The sequence below is a fragment of the Hyperoodon ampullatus genome (assembly GCF_949752795.1).
Source record: "Hyperoodon ampullatus genome assembly, chromosome: 1".
In the NCBI taxonomy this organism is placed as follows: domain Eukaryota; kingdom Metazoa; phylum Chordata; class Mammalia; order Artiodactyla; family Ziphiidae; genus Hyperoodon; species Hyperoodon ampullatus.
Window position 1 is genome coordinate 36,198,060 of NC_136914.1, and position 13,929 is coordinate 36,211,988.

Sequence of the window (13,929 nt, forward strand, 5' to 3'; positions counted from 1 at the left end):
TTTTTATGATTTTAGGCCACCTCTCTGCTAATGGGTGGCGTTGTGTTCCTGTCTTGCTAGTTGTTTGGCATAGGGTGTCCAGCACTGTAGCTTGCTGGTCGTTGAGTGAAGCTGGGTGCTGGTGTTGAGATGGAGATCTCTGGAAGATTTTCGCCGTTCGATATTATGTGGAGCTGGGAGGTGTCTTGTGGACCAGTGTCCTGAAGTTGGCTCTCCCACCTCAGAGGCACAGCACTGACTCCTGGCTCCTCAATTTGGGATGATTTGTTGTCTATTCATGTATTCCACAGATGCAGGGTACATCAAGTTGATTGTGGAGCTTTAATCCGCTGCTTCTGAGGCTGCTGGGAGAGGTTTCCCTTTCTCTTCTTTGTTCGCACAGCTCCCGGGTCTCAGCTTTGGATTTGGCCCCGCCTCTGCGTGTAGGTCGCCGGAGGGCGTCTGTTCTTCGCTCAGACAGGAAAGGGTTAAAGGAGCAGCCTCTTCGGGAACTCTGGCTCTCTCAGGCCGGGCGGGAGGGAGGGGCACGGAGTGCGGGGCGAGCCTGCAGCGGCAGAGGTCGGCGTGACGTTGCACCAGCCCGAGGCGCGCCGTGCGTTCTCCCAGGGAAGCCGCCCCTGGATCCCGGGGCCCCGGCAGTGGCGGGCTGCACAGGCTCCCGGAAGGGCGGTGTGGACAGTGACCTGCGCTCGCACACAGGCTTCTTGGCGGCGGCAGCAGCAGCCCCAGCGTCCCACGCCCGTCATTGGGCTCCGCGCTTTCAGTCGCGACTCGCGCCCGTCTGTGGGGCTCCTTTAAGCAGCGCTCTTAATCCCCCTCTCCTCGCACACCAGGAAACCAAGAGGGCAGAAAAAGTCTCTTGCCTCTTCGGCAGCTCCAGAGTTTTCCCGGACTCCCTCCCGGCTAGCTGTGGCACATTAGCCCCCTTCAGGCTGAGTTCTCGCCGCCAGCCCCAGTCCTCTCCCTGCGCTCTGACCGAAGCCCGAGCCTCAGCTTCCAGCGCCGCCCGCCCCGGCGGGCGAGCAGACAAGCCTCTCGGGCTGGTGAGTGCCGCTCGGCACCGATCCTCTGTGCGGGAATCTCTCCGCTTTGCCCTACCCAGGTATGTGGGGAGTTTCTTGCCTTTTGGGAGGTCTGGGGTCTTCTGCCAGCGTTCAGTAGGTGTTCTGTAGGAGTTGTTCCACGTGTAGCTGTATTTCTGGTGTATCCGTGGGGAGGAAGGTGATCTCCGCGTCTTACTCTTCCGCCATCTTACCCGGAAGTCCTGATGTGATTTTTAAATAGGGTTTTTTAAACTTTCTCTTTCTGATATTTCATTGTTAGTGTAAAGAAATGCAACAGATTTTTGTATATTAATTTTGTATCCTGCTACCTTTCTGAATTCATTTATCAGTTCTAATAATTTTTGTGTGGAGTCATTAGGGTTTTCTAAATAGAGTATCATGTCATCTGCATATAATGACAGTTCTACCTCTTCTCTTCCAACTCAGATACCTTTTATTTCTTTTTCTTATCTGATAACTGTGACCAGGACTTCCAATGTTATGTTGAATAGAAGTGGTGAGAGTGGGCATCCTTGTCTTGTTCCAGAATTTAGTGGGAAGGTTTTCAGCTTTTCACCATTGAGTATTATGTTGGCTGTGGGTTTATGATAAATGATTTTTGTTTTGTTGAGATATGTTCCTGCTGTACCCACTTTTGTGAGAGTTTTTATTATGAATGGATTTTGAATTTTTTCAAGTTTTTTCTACATCTATTGAGATGATCATGTGGTTTTTGTCTTTTCTTTTGTTGATGTGGTGTATCACATTGATTGATTTGCATATTTTGAACCATCCTTGTGACCCTGGAATGAATCCAACTTGATCATGGCGTATGATCCTTTTTATGTGTGGTTGGATTCTGTTTGCTAATTTTCTTTATTTTTTATTTTTTAACATATTTATTGGAGTATAATTGCTTTACAATGGTGTGTTAGTTTCTGCTTTATAACAAAGTGAATCAGCTATACATATACATATATCCCCATTCTCTTCCCTCTTGCGTCTCCCTCCCTCCCTATCCTGCCCCTCTAGGTGGTCACAAAGCACTGAGCTGATCTCCCTGTGCTATTCGGCTGCTTCCCACTAGCTATCAGTTTTACATTTCGTAGTGTATATATGTACATGCCACTCTCTCACTTTGTCCCAGCTTACCCTTCCCCCTCCCCGTGTCCTCATGTTTGCTAATATTTTGTTGAAGATTTTTGCATTTATATTCATCAAAGATATTGGCCTGTACTTTTCTTTTTTGCCAGTGTCTTTGTCTGGTTTTAGTATTAGGGTGATGATAGCTTCATAGAATGACTTTGGGAGTGCTCCCTCCTCTTCAATCTTTTGGAAGAGTTTGAGAAGGATAGGTGTAAGTTCTTCTCTGTATGTTTGGTAGAATTTGCCTGTGAAGCCATCTGGTCCTGGGCTTTTGTCTGTAGGGAGTTTTTAAATTAGAGATTCTATATCACTTCTAGTGATTGGTGTGTTCAGATTATCTATTCTTGATTCAGTTTTGGTGGGCTGTATGTTTCTAGAAACCTGTCCATTTCTTCTTGGTTGTCCATTTTGTTGGTATATAACTGTTCATAGTATATTCTTATGATTTTTTATATTTCTGTGGTATTGCTTGTTATTCCTCACCTTTTATTTCTTATTTTGTTTGTTTGGGTCCTCTCTCTTTTCTTCTTGGTGAGCCTGGCCAGAAGTTTTTTGATTAAAAAAAGCACCTTTTTTTCTACTGAAGTATAGCTGATTGAAAATGTGCCACTTTTGAAGAGTGATTAGGGGATTTGATTCCTGCTGTTTCTTCCCTATATATGCTTTGACACACATGTTTTCCCCCAGTTTTATTGGGGTGTCATTGGCTATACCATAAACTGCACATATTTAAAGTACAATTTGATAAGCTTTGACACCTGTAGGATCATCATAACAATTAAGGTAATGAACATATCCATCCCCTCAAGAGTTTTCTTGTACCCCTCTTAATTCAGCCTTTCTCATTGCTCTTCTCCCATCCCCAGCCTCCCCCAGGGAACCACTGATCTAGCTGCTTCCTAGTACTATACATTGATTTGTAATTTTGAAAATTTTATATAAATGCAATAATACAATATGTACTTTTTTTTTTTTAGTCTGGCTTCTTTTGCTCAGCATAATTATTGTAAGAGTTATCCATGTTGTTGCGTATATGTTCCTTTTTATTGCTGAGTGGTATTCTATTGTATGAATATACCACTTTGTTTATCCATGAACTCATTGATAAACATGTGTGTTGTTTCCAGTTGAGTGCTTACAAATGAAGCTGCTCTGAGCATTGTATGGACATATGTTTTAATTTCTCTTGGGTGGGTACTTCAAGGAGAGGGATGGCTGGGTTGTATAGTAGGTGTATGTTTAACTGGCCTATTTTCAAATCCCTATTTTAGTTTTGAAGGAATCAGGGGGCTAGATGAAGTATATGTAACTTCCCCAAGGTGACACAGCTTTTCAAGGAGTGGAACTGAGATGCGATTTGAGATCTGTGTGAATTCAAAGTACAACCTTTTCCAGAAACCTGTGCTGTTAAGCCATCTGCTTGGTCCAGTTTGGCCTGGCTGCCTGTATGACCTATTGAGAAAGCTCATATCAGAGAATATGGCTGGTATGGGGCAAGTAGGAATTTGGAATGAGACCAATTTCCTCATTTCATTATTGGCAGCCCTGGGCCACAGCAGGCCTTCTGGGCAGCAGGGTGATTTCCAATAAGTGTACTGTGTGCTGAGTTAAGAACATATGGTTTCTCTAGGATGTTAGCTTCCAAGGGGAAGAAAGAGTGAAGAAGTTGGGCCACATGTGCCCACTTTCTCCCTCCAAACTTATCAGTTAGCTCCTCTTCCCTTGGGGTGGAGTGAATAAGGGGGAAGAAAGAGGCCAGGAGTATAATGCTGTTGGAACCCTCTTCACATGGAAGGAAACACCCAGAATAGAAAAGTGTTCCTTCTCAGCACCTTTATGTGTGATAACATACAAGACAGATAAGATCTTCTTGAGACAGAGTAGGAAAAAAGATGGTCTGAGTCAAGGTGAAATTTAGGAGGTAAGATGGAAGGACATTTCTTTGCCTTCCCTCATTTGGCTCACTCTAGACCCCTTGACTTTTGTTCTGTATATTTGGACAGTTCCCAGGTGGTCTTCTGTATGAAGAACATATTGAGACCATTCTTAAATCCTTTGTGACTTTTAGGAGAGCCACTTCCAGGAGATCTGGCAAGACCCACATCATTTTAGATCTCATACGACTCTGGTAGATAATAAATCCTGAGAGAGCCTCACATTCCATCAGAAAGTGGTGGGAACCAACATTCACTGAATATATTCTATGAGTCAGGGACTGCAAGGTGCTAGTGCTTCTGAACAGTTTTCATGTCATGACACATGTAGAAAATTATAATATTTTATCCTGGAGTAAAAGATGAATGAGGTTGCTCAAGGCCAAAGGTGACTGGCCCAGGGGCTCTAGGCAACCCAAAGGCTGACGGATCACCTCCTTGCCATGTGCATCATTTAGTCACAGTGCAGCATTGCACCCAATGGTTGGGAAGCCCTACACTACGTATCCAGGGTCCCTTATCCCATTAATCCTCTCATTTATAGACAAGGAAATTGAGGCCCAGGGGTTAAGCACCTTGTCCTAGGTTGAACAAGCAGAACTTGGTGTCATACCGAGCTTTTTCATAACCTAAAACATACATTTTTTTGCACCACGTGATGCTTTCTTCTAAAGGATCTGTGAATATTTTGGTCCAGCCCTGCATATCAGTCACTGGATAATTTCTGATTGGCAGTTCATTCAACTGTTGTTCATTTCAATAAATATTTATTTGATTCTGATAATCTGTCAGCAGTGCTTGGTGCTAGGATTTAAAGATGAGCAAGACCCAGTCTTGTCCATTTTAAAAATGCTAAACCTTTAGCTTATTTCCAGTTTTCACTATTATAGATAATGCTTCAGTGAACATACTTAAACATATCTCTTTATGCACATTGTGTGGGAATTCCAATCCAGACTCTATGCCTAGAAATGGAATTTCTGCATCATAGGATACATATTTTAGTTCTACAACATAATGCCAAATTGCTCTCCAAGTGGCTGTACCAATATATACTTCTTCTAGTGTTTTATGAGTATATTGGACATTTGCCTTTTTGTTTGTTCATTTTTGGGCTGCCCAGAATCTAACCTCATTTCTGTGGTTTTGTGAGCTGAAAAGCCAGGTTCTTGCTCTACCTGATCCCAAGAGCCTGGGCATAAGCATGTGGCCAAAATATGCCAACAGGATGCTTCCTCCTGGGATATTGAATCTGGAGTGAGAGAGACATAGAAGCCAGGCTGGTTTGGAATTGATTTCAGTGACAGTGTCATGCATCCAGTGTCCAGAGGCAGAGGTGGAAGTAACATCAACAGTGGTGTCAGGTGCATCTTAACAGACCCTTCCCATGACAAGATTTTAGCTGTGATTCTGGGTTTCCTGAAGTCCCTGGACCTACCTGTTTTCTGAATCTTATTTTCTAGCCTTCTTATTCATACAGTTCATACCGTGAGCTCTCCAATAGCCTTCCAACAAATTCTAATTCTCCTACTAGAATTGAGTGTAGTGTACTGTTTTCATACTGTTAATCACGGTGCATTGGAGGGTTATGAAATCAATTTAGTGGGTATGACCAACATTTAAAAAATGAAATAGTATAGAATCAAATAGAAACATTAGTGTTAATTGGCTGTGGTAAGGGTAGGGATTGTTTCATGAAACATACACACATGTAACGTGTACAGATATACACACATGTGTACTAAGTTGCTAAGTAAAGTGCTTTTCTTATTTTAGGTTATTATTCAGAGATTTGAAAAGTCGTGATATAGTGTTTAAGATCATGGGCTCTGGAATTAGCTGCTTGTGTTCCAGTCCCACTTGCCAGCCATATGACATTGGGCAAGTTACCTTAGCTCTGTACCTTGCTTTCCTCATTTGTAACATGGTAATATGTAGAGACTGCTAGTTTTCTACCAAAATTATTTCCCCTTCTTTCAAAGCTAGGGTATTTTTTAAGTCAGTTCAAGCTGCTATAACAGAATACCAAAGACTGGATGGCTTAAACAATGAATGTTTATTTTGAATGTTTATTTCTCACATTTCTGGAGGCTGGAAGTCCAAGATCAGGGTGCCAGCACTGTCAGCTTCTTAGTGAGTGCCCATTTCCTGGTTTACAGATGGTCACCTTTTGCTCTGTCCTCACATGACAGAGAAAGAGATCATCTCTCCTGCTTCTCATAAGGGCACTAATCTCATTCATGAGGGCTCCACCATCATGACCTAAATACCTCCCAAAGGCCCTACCTCCAAATAATATCACAGTGAGGATTAGGGCTTCAACATGAGTTTTGGGGAACACAAACATTCAATCCACAGTTGTGTTGTAGCTGAGAACATGACAGTACAGCAAGGCCATATTTGCTGGTTGACTTATAATTAAGTGTGGGGATGCAGCTAAGTTCTTGCCAATGGAATGTATGACGGTAATGTGTACCACTTTCACATCTGAACCTTGAAAGGCATTGTGTATACTTCCTCCATTACCTTTTCCTTTTCTTGGTGGGTGGAACCCTGATGTGGTGATCATCCAGCTTTGGCCATGTAGACAATGATAATGTAGACCAAATAGACAACAAAATGGAAGGGGCTTGGGTCCTTAAATGACTGTAGAATTCCACCAACATGTGCTACTTACATCAAGACCATTGAATATGAGAGAAATGTCTTTGTTCTCTAAGCCATTGCATTTTGGGATCTCTTTGTTATATAAATCTTATCTTTACCCTAACTAGTACACGATATCATGGAGCTGCTGAGGATTATTTGAGCAATTCCTCATGTATAATAAATATTAAATCAGGTATACCTGTTATTAATTTTTTGAAATCAAGAATGCTGATTAGTAAAATGAGGGGTGAGTTTAGCTCAGTGGTTCTCTATGAGGGGTGATTTTTTCCCTCCTCCCTCTCCCCCTCAGGGGACATTTGGCAATGCCTAGAAATATTTTTGGTTATCTTAACTGTAGGGTATCATAAAGGCATCTAGGGGGTGGAGCCCAGCTACACTGCTAAATATTCTACAATACACAGGACGGCCCCCCATAACATAGAGCCCCAGTTGTCAATAGTTCCAAGGCTGAAACCCTGATTTAGCTGATTGGTTTAAGCTACTCGGGATACATTGGTGAAACAGAAGTTTGGGTCAAACTGCATGCCTGAGAATCATGAGGTGGGGTATTTCCCCAAAAGAAATGCCATGCTATTTTACTATGGCAGGAGGAGAATGAATGCTGGGCAGCAGTGAATAGATGTCTCCAGTACCTTTTTGACTACTCACATTCATTCACACCCTCTTTCCATATATAAACCCACTCACTTATTCCTCAAAATCATATCCAGCTACTGCATCAGCTCCAAGTCCAGGATTTCAGGGTGATACACTCTCCTTGTCTTTAGTCTGGATCTTGCAACCAATAGCTAAATAATATGCCATTAACTCGAACACAATTGTTATACCATGATGGAGAGAGAACAAGATAACTACATACAAGACCATCTTGTAGATAGATGGTCTTAGGTCACAAAGCTACCATTCCTTCCTTGGTATTTGGGAGCAGACAGCAGAGGAGTTGCTGAATCTATTCAGACTTCACTGAGCCACCAATCCACCATTATGGAGCCCAGGTGAAATCCAATTACAATTTTCTTTTGCTTCATTTGGGAGTTAAAGGGGTAGGAAACAAGACAATAAAGGCATTGGCACGGAGGCTTAGAGATGTTTTCATTGTCCCTCAGAACAGATACAACCTATGAAAAGAACCTGGTGACCTTGGCTTACTTTATTTATAATTATGGGCATAATCTATTAGTCTTAATTGATCCCTAGAGAAGGAAAATTTGCCAATGTACCAGGCATCTCAGTCTATTTTGGAATTTTCTACTAATAGGCTCCTACCCTCCATTCATGTGCTCCTTTTAGTTTCAATCCCTCTCCTTCTCTTTAAAGCATCTACCTCCACTCTAAAGATTTGTTTTTCACTTTGAGACTTTCACAGTATTGGAATGTAGGTATAACCTCCTTCATATAGTGCAAGCGTAGGTACTATTTTTCCTACATCGAATCAACTCTGTGAAAATAACTTCTTCCAAATGCCAAAAACAAACTCCCTCTCTCATTGTTTTAGAGATTGCTCACCATATGGATATTTCCTGTTGGAACTTGGTTTCTTGCTCTCACCACGTATGTAGAGCAGCTAAGAAAAGAATAACCTGAACCTAACAAATGCCCAAACATTTCCTGGGCTTCATTACCTGTACCACCTCCTTTCCCAGGAGCTCTGCTGCATCAGACCTTGGGTGTTCCCACGAGAGTAACTGTCAGAACTTGATCACTGCAGATTAACAGTATCAAAATTACTTTACATACATAGTGGAAGTAGCTGACTTCATTTCTTTCAAGAGAAGAGGAGGACTGTTTCATAACAGTCTCCTTTTATTATGGAATTGCATGACTTTAGCATTTGAAAGAAATTACTAAATTTTACTAACAGAAGTCTTTGAAAAGCAAATCAGAAAATTGGAAGCAGGAACAAAGAAGAATTTATTTATTTTTGATACTGACATAGTTATTTTTTTGGGTTATATGTAACAGATGTTATTAATAATAATAACTAATAATAACAACACAATAGCTGATATTTGTTGAGCACTTAAATGTCCCAGGCATAGTAGCTAGAAATGGTCAGATCAAAAACCTAGAAATTTGTACCAGATGCTTGAGATTGATCCCTGATTTTCCTATGAAATACCTGAGCTCAGCAGCACTCTTTGTTTTGATTAATTTTGGCTATTGTACTAGGTACGTGACCTCCTGGCCTAGAAATTGAGAGTAGAGAAAAAATAGGCATAGCTTTGGGGTTTAACCTCTGTTGAAAGTATATAAAGATGGGATAAATGGCCACTTTCATCATGACTGTAAAATGTTTGACTTGCCTGGTTCCACCCATTTTTGGTAGTTGATTGTTGAGGTCAAGGATCTATTTTGCTTATGTATTTTTTTAGAGAGGCCACTATAAAGTAGCTTATAACCCACAGTGAGTGCTGGGAAATATTCTCTGTATTTAAGATCATGAATGTTTGAATCAGGTAATTACTTCAAAATAAAAGAGTTATTCAGACATGCAAATTAGGATATTACCTTTTTAGCATGGATATTATTCTTTCATAATGTCAGTTAACACATGTTTACTGTGCACCTGTATTCAGCACCTGATAAAGCACATGAGTTAAGGGTTTAGGAAGGTGAATAATAGTGACCAGGATGTGATATTTAGTTTGAGTAGCAAGAATAATATTTTATACAAGGGAAACTTATGAACTTTTATTAATTTTTCATATACAGTATGAGCCCTGGAGTTGATTCCCATCATCTTGCCTTGTCATTTACTAGCTTAGCCCATGGCAGGTTGTTTAACATCTATAAGCCTCTCAATATTCACAGGTAAATGAGGGTAAAAATGGTACCTGCATGACAGCGTTGTTGGGCGGATTAAATATGTGTAGGGGAGAAAAAAATCTTTTTCTTTCTCCGTCTTGGGTTCTCCAGCTGGGACCTTGTAAGTTAGACTACAGACAGATTAATAAAAGAAAAACAAGTTTATTAACATATACATCACACATATACATGGGAACACTCCGAAATAAGTGACTCAAAGAGGTGGTTAGAACTTCACCTTATATACCATCTTAAAAGAATACATTTTTAAAATTAATTAATTAATTATTTTTTGGCTGCGTTGGGTCTTCGTTGCTGCGTGTGGGCTTTCTCTAGTTGCAGTGAGGGGAGGCTACTCTTTGTTGTGGTGCGCGGGCTTCTCATTGCGGTGGTTTCTTGTTGCAGAGCACGGGCTCTAGGTGCATGGGCTTCAGTAGTTGTGGCTCGCAGGGTCTAGAGCGCAGTCTCCCTAGTTGTGGCACATGGGCTTAGTTGCTCCGTGGCATGTGGGATCTTCCTGGACCAGGGCTTGAACCTGTGTCCCCTGAATTGGCAGGAGGATTCTTAACCACTGTGCCACCAGGGAAGTCCAGAACAACACATTTTAAAAGACGTGATAAGACAAAGGAAAAGGACTTTGAGTTTTTAGGGGTGAGAAGGCAAATATATGGGGAAACCAGTGGTAGCTAAGTTTTGTTAGGTAGGTTCCTCTGGGCTGGTAAGGGTCTAGAGTTGTCTCCAGTGATTAACTGCTGTCCTTCCTGGTAGAGAGGGGAGAGGAGACACTTTTACATATTTATGTCCTGCTTTTAGGCAAATAGGGGGAGGGTAAGGAACTCTTCTTGTATCTGCTTCTTCTTAATTGCCTTCCGCTCAAAATAATCCTTATGCCAAAGTGGCATATTTTGGGGCGGCAGATTCTGTTACCCTTCATATATAAGGGAACTATCACAAGGCCTGGCACTTTTAGGAAGAACTCAGTAAATGGTAGTTGTTGTTCCTGTTATTATCACAGAAAATCAGAATCAGACGTTTGCTTTTGTGGCTGACAAACCCCATTATCACACTTGTTACAATTTGTGGATGTTCTTCTTATAATTCTAGGATTTAGACAGGCTATGAGAGTTTATGGCTATAATCTTAACTACATCTGATCTGATGAGCTGAGGCCAGAAAAGGTCCTGGGAAAAGGACTGCAAGTACTATTATAAATAACAAGGCACCAGTGCAGGGTAAACAGGTCTTTCCAGTTGGTTTTGTTGATGAGCTTGCTTCATTTTCCCTTCTGGCTATTTTATCCTGAAGGTGGAGCAGATGCTGTTTCAGGATAACCCCTTTGGGAGTCCATTACCATCCTTCTCTAGGTCCTACTCAGCCCATCTCTAGTCCTTCCCATGCCCATGCCTTCCATTTTCTGCAGGTATCTCTTACCTGGAAGCTTTGGTATTTGTTAGCCTTTCTTATAGAAACCTATGAACAAAGGCAATGGTTGGATCATCTCAACAGTCTGGCTCCTCCTGGAGTCATTAGGTTGTTAACAACTTTTAGGGAACTGCTTGAAATAACCACAATTTACTCTATCTTTACTCCTTTTTTTTTTAGTTCCCCTTTTCTTTTTTTCTTTTTTTTGGGGGGGTGGGGCATGCGGGCCTCTCACTGCCGTGGCCTCTCCCACCACGGAGCACAGGCCCCGGACGCGCAGGCTCAGGGGCCATGGCTCACGGGCCCAGCCGCTCCGCGGCATGTGGGATCCTCCCGGACTGGGGCACGAACCTGCGTACCCTGCATCGGCAGGCGGACTCTCAACCACTGCGCCACCAGGGAAGCCCTCCCCTTTTCTTGATTACAAAAATAGTAATCGATAGCCATTTCAAAGATAGTACGAAACATAAAAAGAAGGAAAAAAAATCATCCATAGTTCTACATACAGAAGCAATCACTATGAGGACTTTGGAGCCTTTTGATTTGGTCTCTTTCTGGGCTATTTTAACATGGCTGGGAGCAGTCTATCTATGCCATTTGATCTTGATTTCTTTTGCTTAACCTTCTAACATAAGCATTTCTCACTATTAAAATGTTTACATTTTAAAGAACTCCCATATCTCATGGTACTGTAATTTACTTAAAATTAGACTCACTTTGAGCATTTAAGTTGTTCCCAGTTTTCTGCTTTTATAAATAATAATGCTGTTATAAATAAGAATGTGTTTATAAATAACAGTGCTATTATAAACAGGAACATTTATAATAATAATAAAATTTTTGCAAGTATTGCAGCTTATTTATTATGACAGCTTCTTAGACTTATAGTGACAAGGTTATCAATGCATATTGCCAGACTTTTTCCAGAAAGGTTGTGTGAATTTTCACTCCTACCTGCAGCATATGAGAATGTCTCTTTCACTCGACTCTTATTTACTAACAAGTAATATTCACCTTAGAATTGTTTCGTTCTTATTTATAGGAAACATGTTATCTTAATGTATCTAAAAAATTATTAGTGATGTTGATTATGAGCCTTGTTAACTGTTTTGTGAATTTTCTGTTCAAGTATTGGGTTCTTTTTTTCTGTGAGGTGATAGTATTTTTTTTTCATCAGTTTGTGCAACTTTAATGAAGAAAAATAAATCAATTACCAGCGGAGCTATTAGTTGATCACTCATCCATTGACAACTTGCATCATTTATTCAGGACTATATTAAACAGTATATTATTGGAAAAAAGATTAACTAATAGCTTCAAGCCATCTAACAATTTAAATGAAAATTGCAAGATGTTTGAGGCCCCATTTTGGAATATAAAGGGTGTTTGACTTCCAATTTCCATTCTCTGTAGAACAAGAACAGGCCATTTCTTTATTGACATGCATAAAATACATCACATTTTCTGTTCTGCTGATCCTACCAATTCAATACCAATCCTCTAGCCACATCAGTTATGAGCATAAAGTATATCATGTAACCTCAAATCTCTAACAGTGGAAGACTTAAACAAGAATGGATGCTGCTAGAATAATGCTGCTTCCTTTGATGTGACAACTGAGCATCCATCTCCCTCCGCCTCAAATGCTTCTTCAGTATGTTAGAGCTGTGAGAAATGGTTTTAATCTTATAACTAAGTTAGAGTGAAGACTTTGGCCATATAATATACATGCTCCATTTAAAAAAAAAATTTTGAGTCTTGGGCACTGTTCTCTTGTAACTAGTGTACAGTTTCTAAAAGCAGTTATTGTCCAAAGCTGGAAGAGCTTAAGTCTTCTCAGATAAGCATGTGAATGAATGGAGGGAGGTAAACAAAAAATAAAATTTAAAAAGACAAGGTCTGATAGGGGAGCAGCTGGATAAGAAAATCAAAAAAGGAACAGTAATTTAAAGTTTGTTCCAGCTGTAATGTGGGTTATTCTGACCTTCAGGCAGCATCACATGGCATATTTCTGAGTCCATTCCCGAGATATTCTGTTGTACTTATCTGTCTGTCTTATAGATCCATGCAATCTCTGGTATTAGGGGGTCATCTGGGTTTGGATCACACAGCAGTGAACAAATGGATGAAAGAACTTGAAAAATAGTTAAAGCAGGTGACCACTGTGATCTTAGAATATCAAAACAAATGTAGCCATTCCTGTTGATATTTTGATGATAAATTCTTATGGTAAATGCAACCTGGTTTGAAGGGGTAGTCTGTAGGAAGATGAATTGTCAAAAAAAATACACCACCTTGATATGGGTTGTCATTAAGTCCCATAATTGTGACTTGTCAATGAAACATCATCCCCAACTGGACCTGCAGAACATTGTGCCGGGGGATCATGGGCCAAGTCACTAAGTTCCTTATTAATTCGTTTCAGCACCATAGTCTGTGCTTTTCGTCTGGCTCCTCACTATCTTGGTGTCTGCTCAAAGGTCTGGCCCAAACTCTTGATTTTCTGGGCTGCTGGGAAGGGTTGCCTCTTTACCTCACACTGGTTCTGCCAGACATAGGCATAGAGGGGCTGGGGCGTCCCTCACGCTGTGGCCTCGGTCTATTCCCTGCCCACCTGGCAGCTGCTGCATCCCTGACCCTATGGTGCTCATGCACATAACACGAGGTGATGATAGTATTTTTCAATACTATCAAAAGGTTTGTTTTTTTTTTTTTGGTTGCGCCCGGCAGCTTGTGGGATCTTAGTTCCCCAACCAGGGATTGAACCCGGGCCTTGGGCAGAGTCCTAACCACTGGACCACAAGGGACTTCCCAAGGTTTGATTTTTAAAAAAAATATAGAAATAGGGACTTTCCTGGTGGTGCAGTGGTTGAGAGTCCGCCTGCCAATGCAGGGGACACGGGTTCATG

At 41.2% G+C, this 13,929-nt stretch overlaps 1 pseudogene across 1 annotated transcript; it reads right to left on the bottom strand.

The window, feature by feature from the left end:
* Positions 1-13,016: 13,016 nt before the first annotated feature.
* On the bottom strand, positions 13,017-13,451 carry LOC307063141 (ubiquitin-conjugating enzyme E2 D3-like; annotated as a pseudogene). The gene is made up of 2 exons: positions 13,310-13,451; positions 13,017-13,260 (listed from the first exon to the last, which is right to left on the bottom strand). The product of its transcript is annotated as a ubiquitin-conjugating enzyme E2 D3-like (transcript).
* Positions 13,452-13,929: the final 478 nt, after the last annotated feature.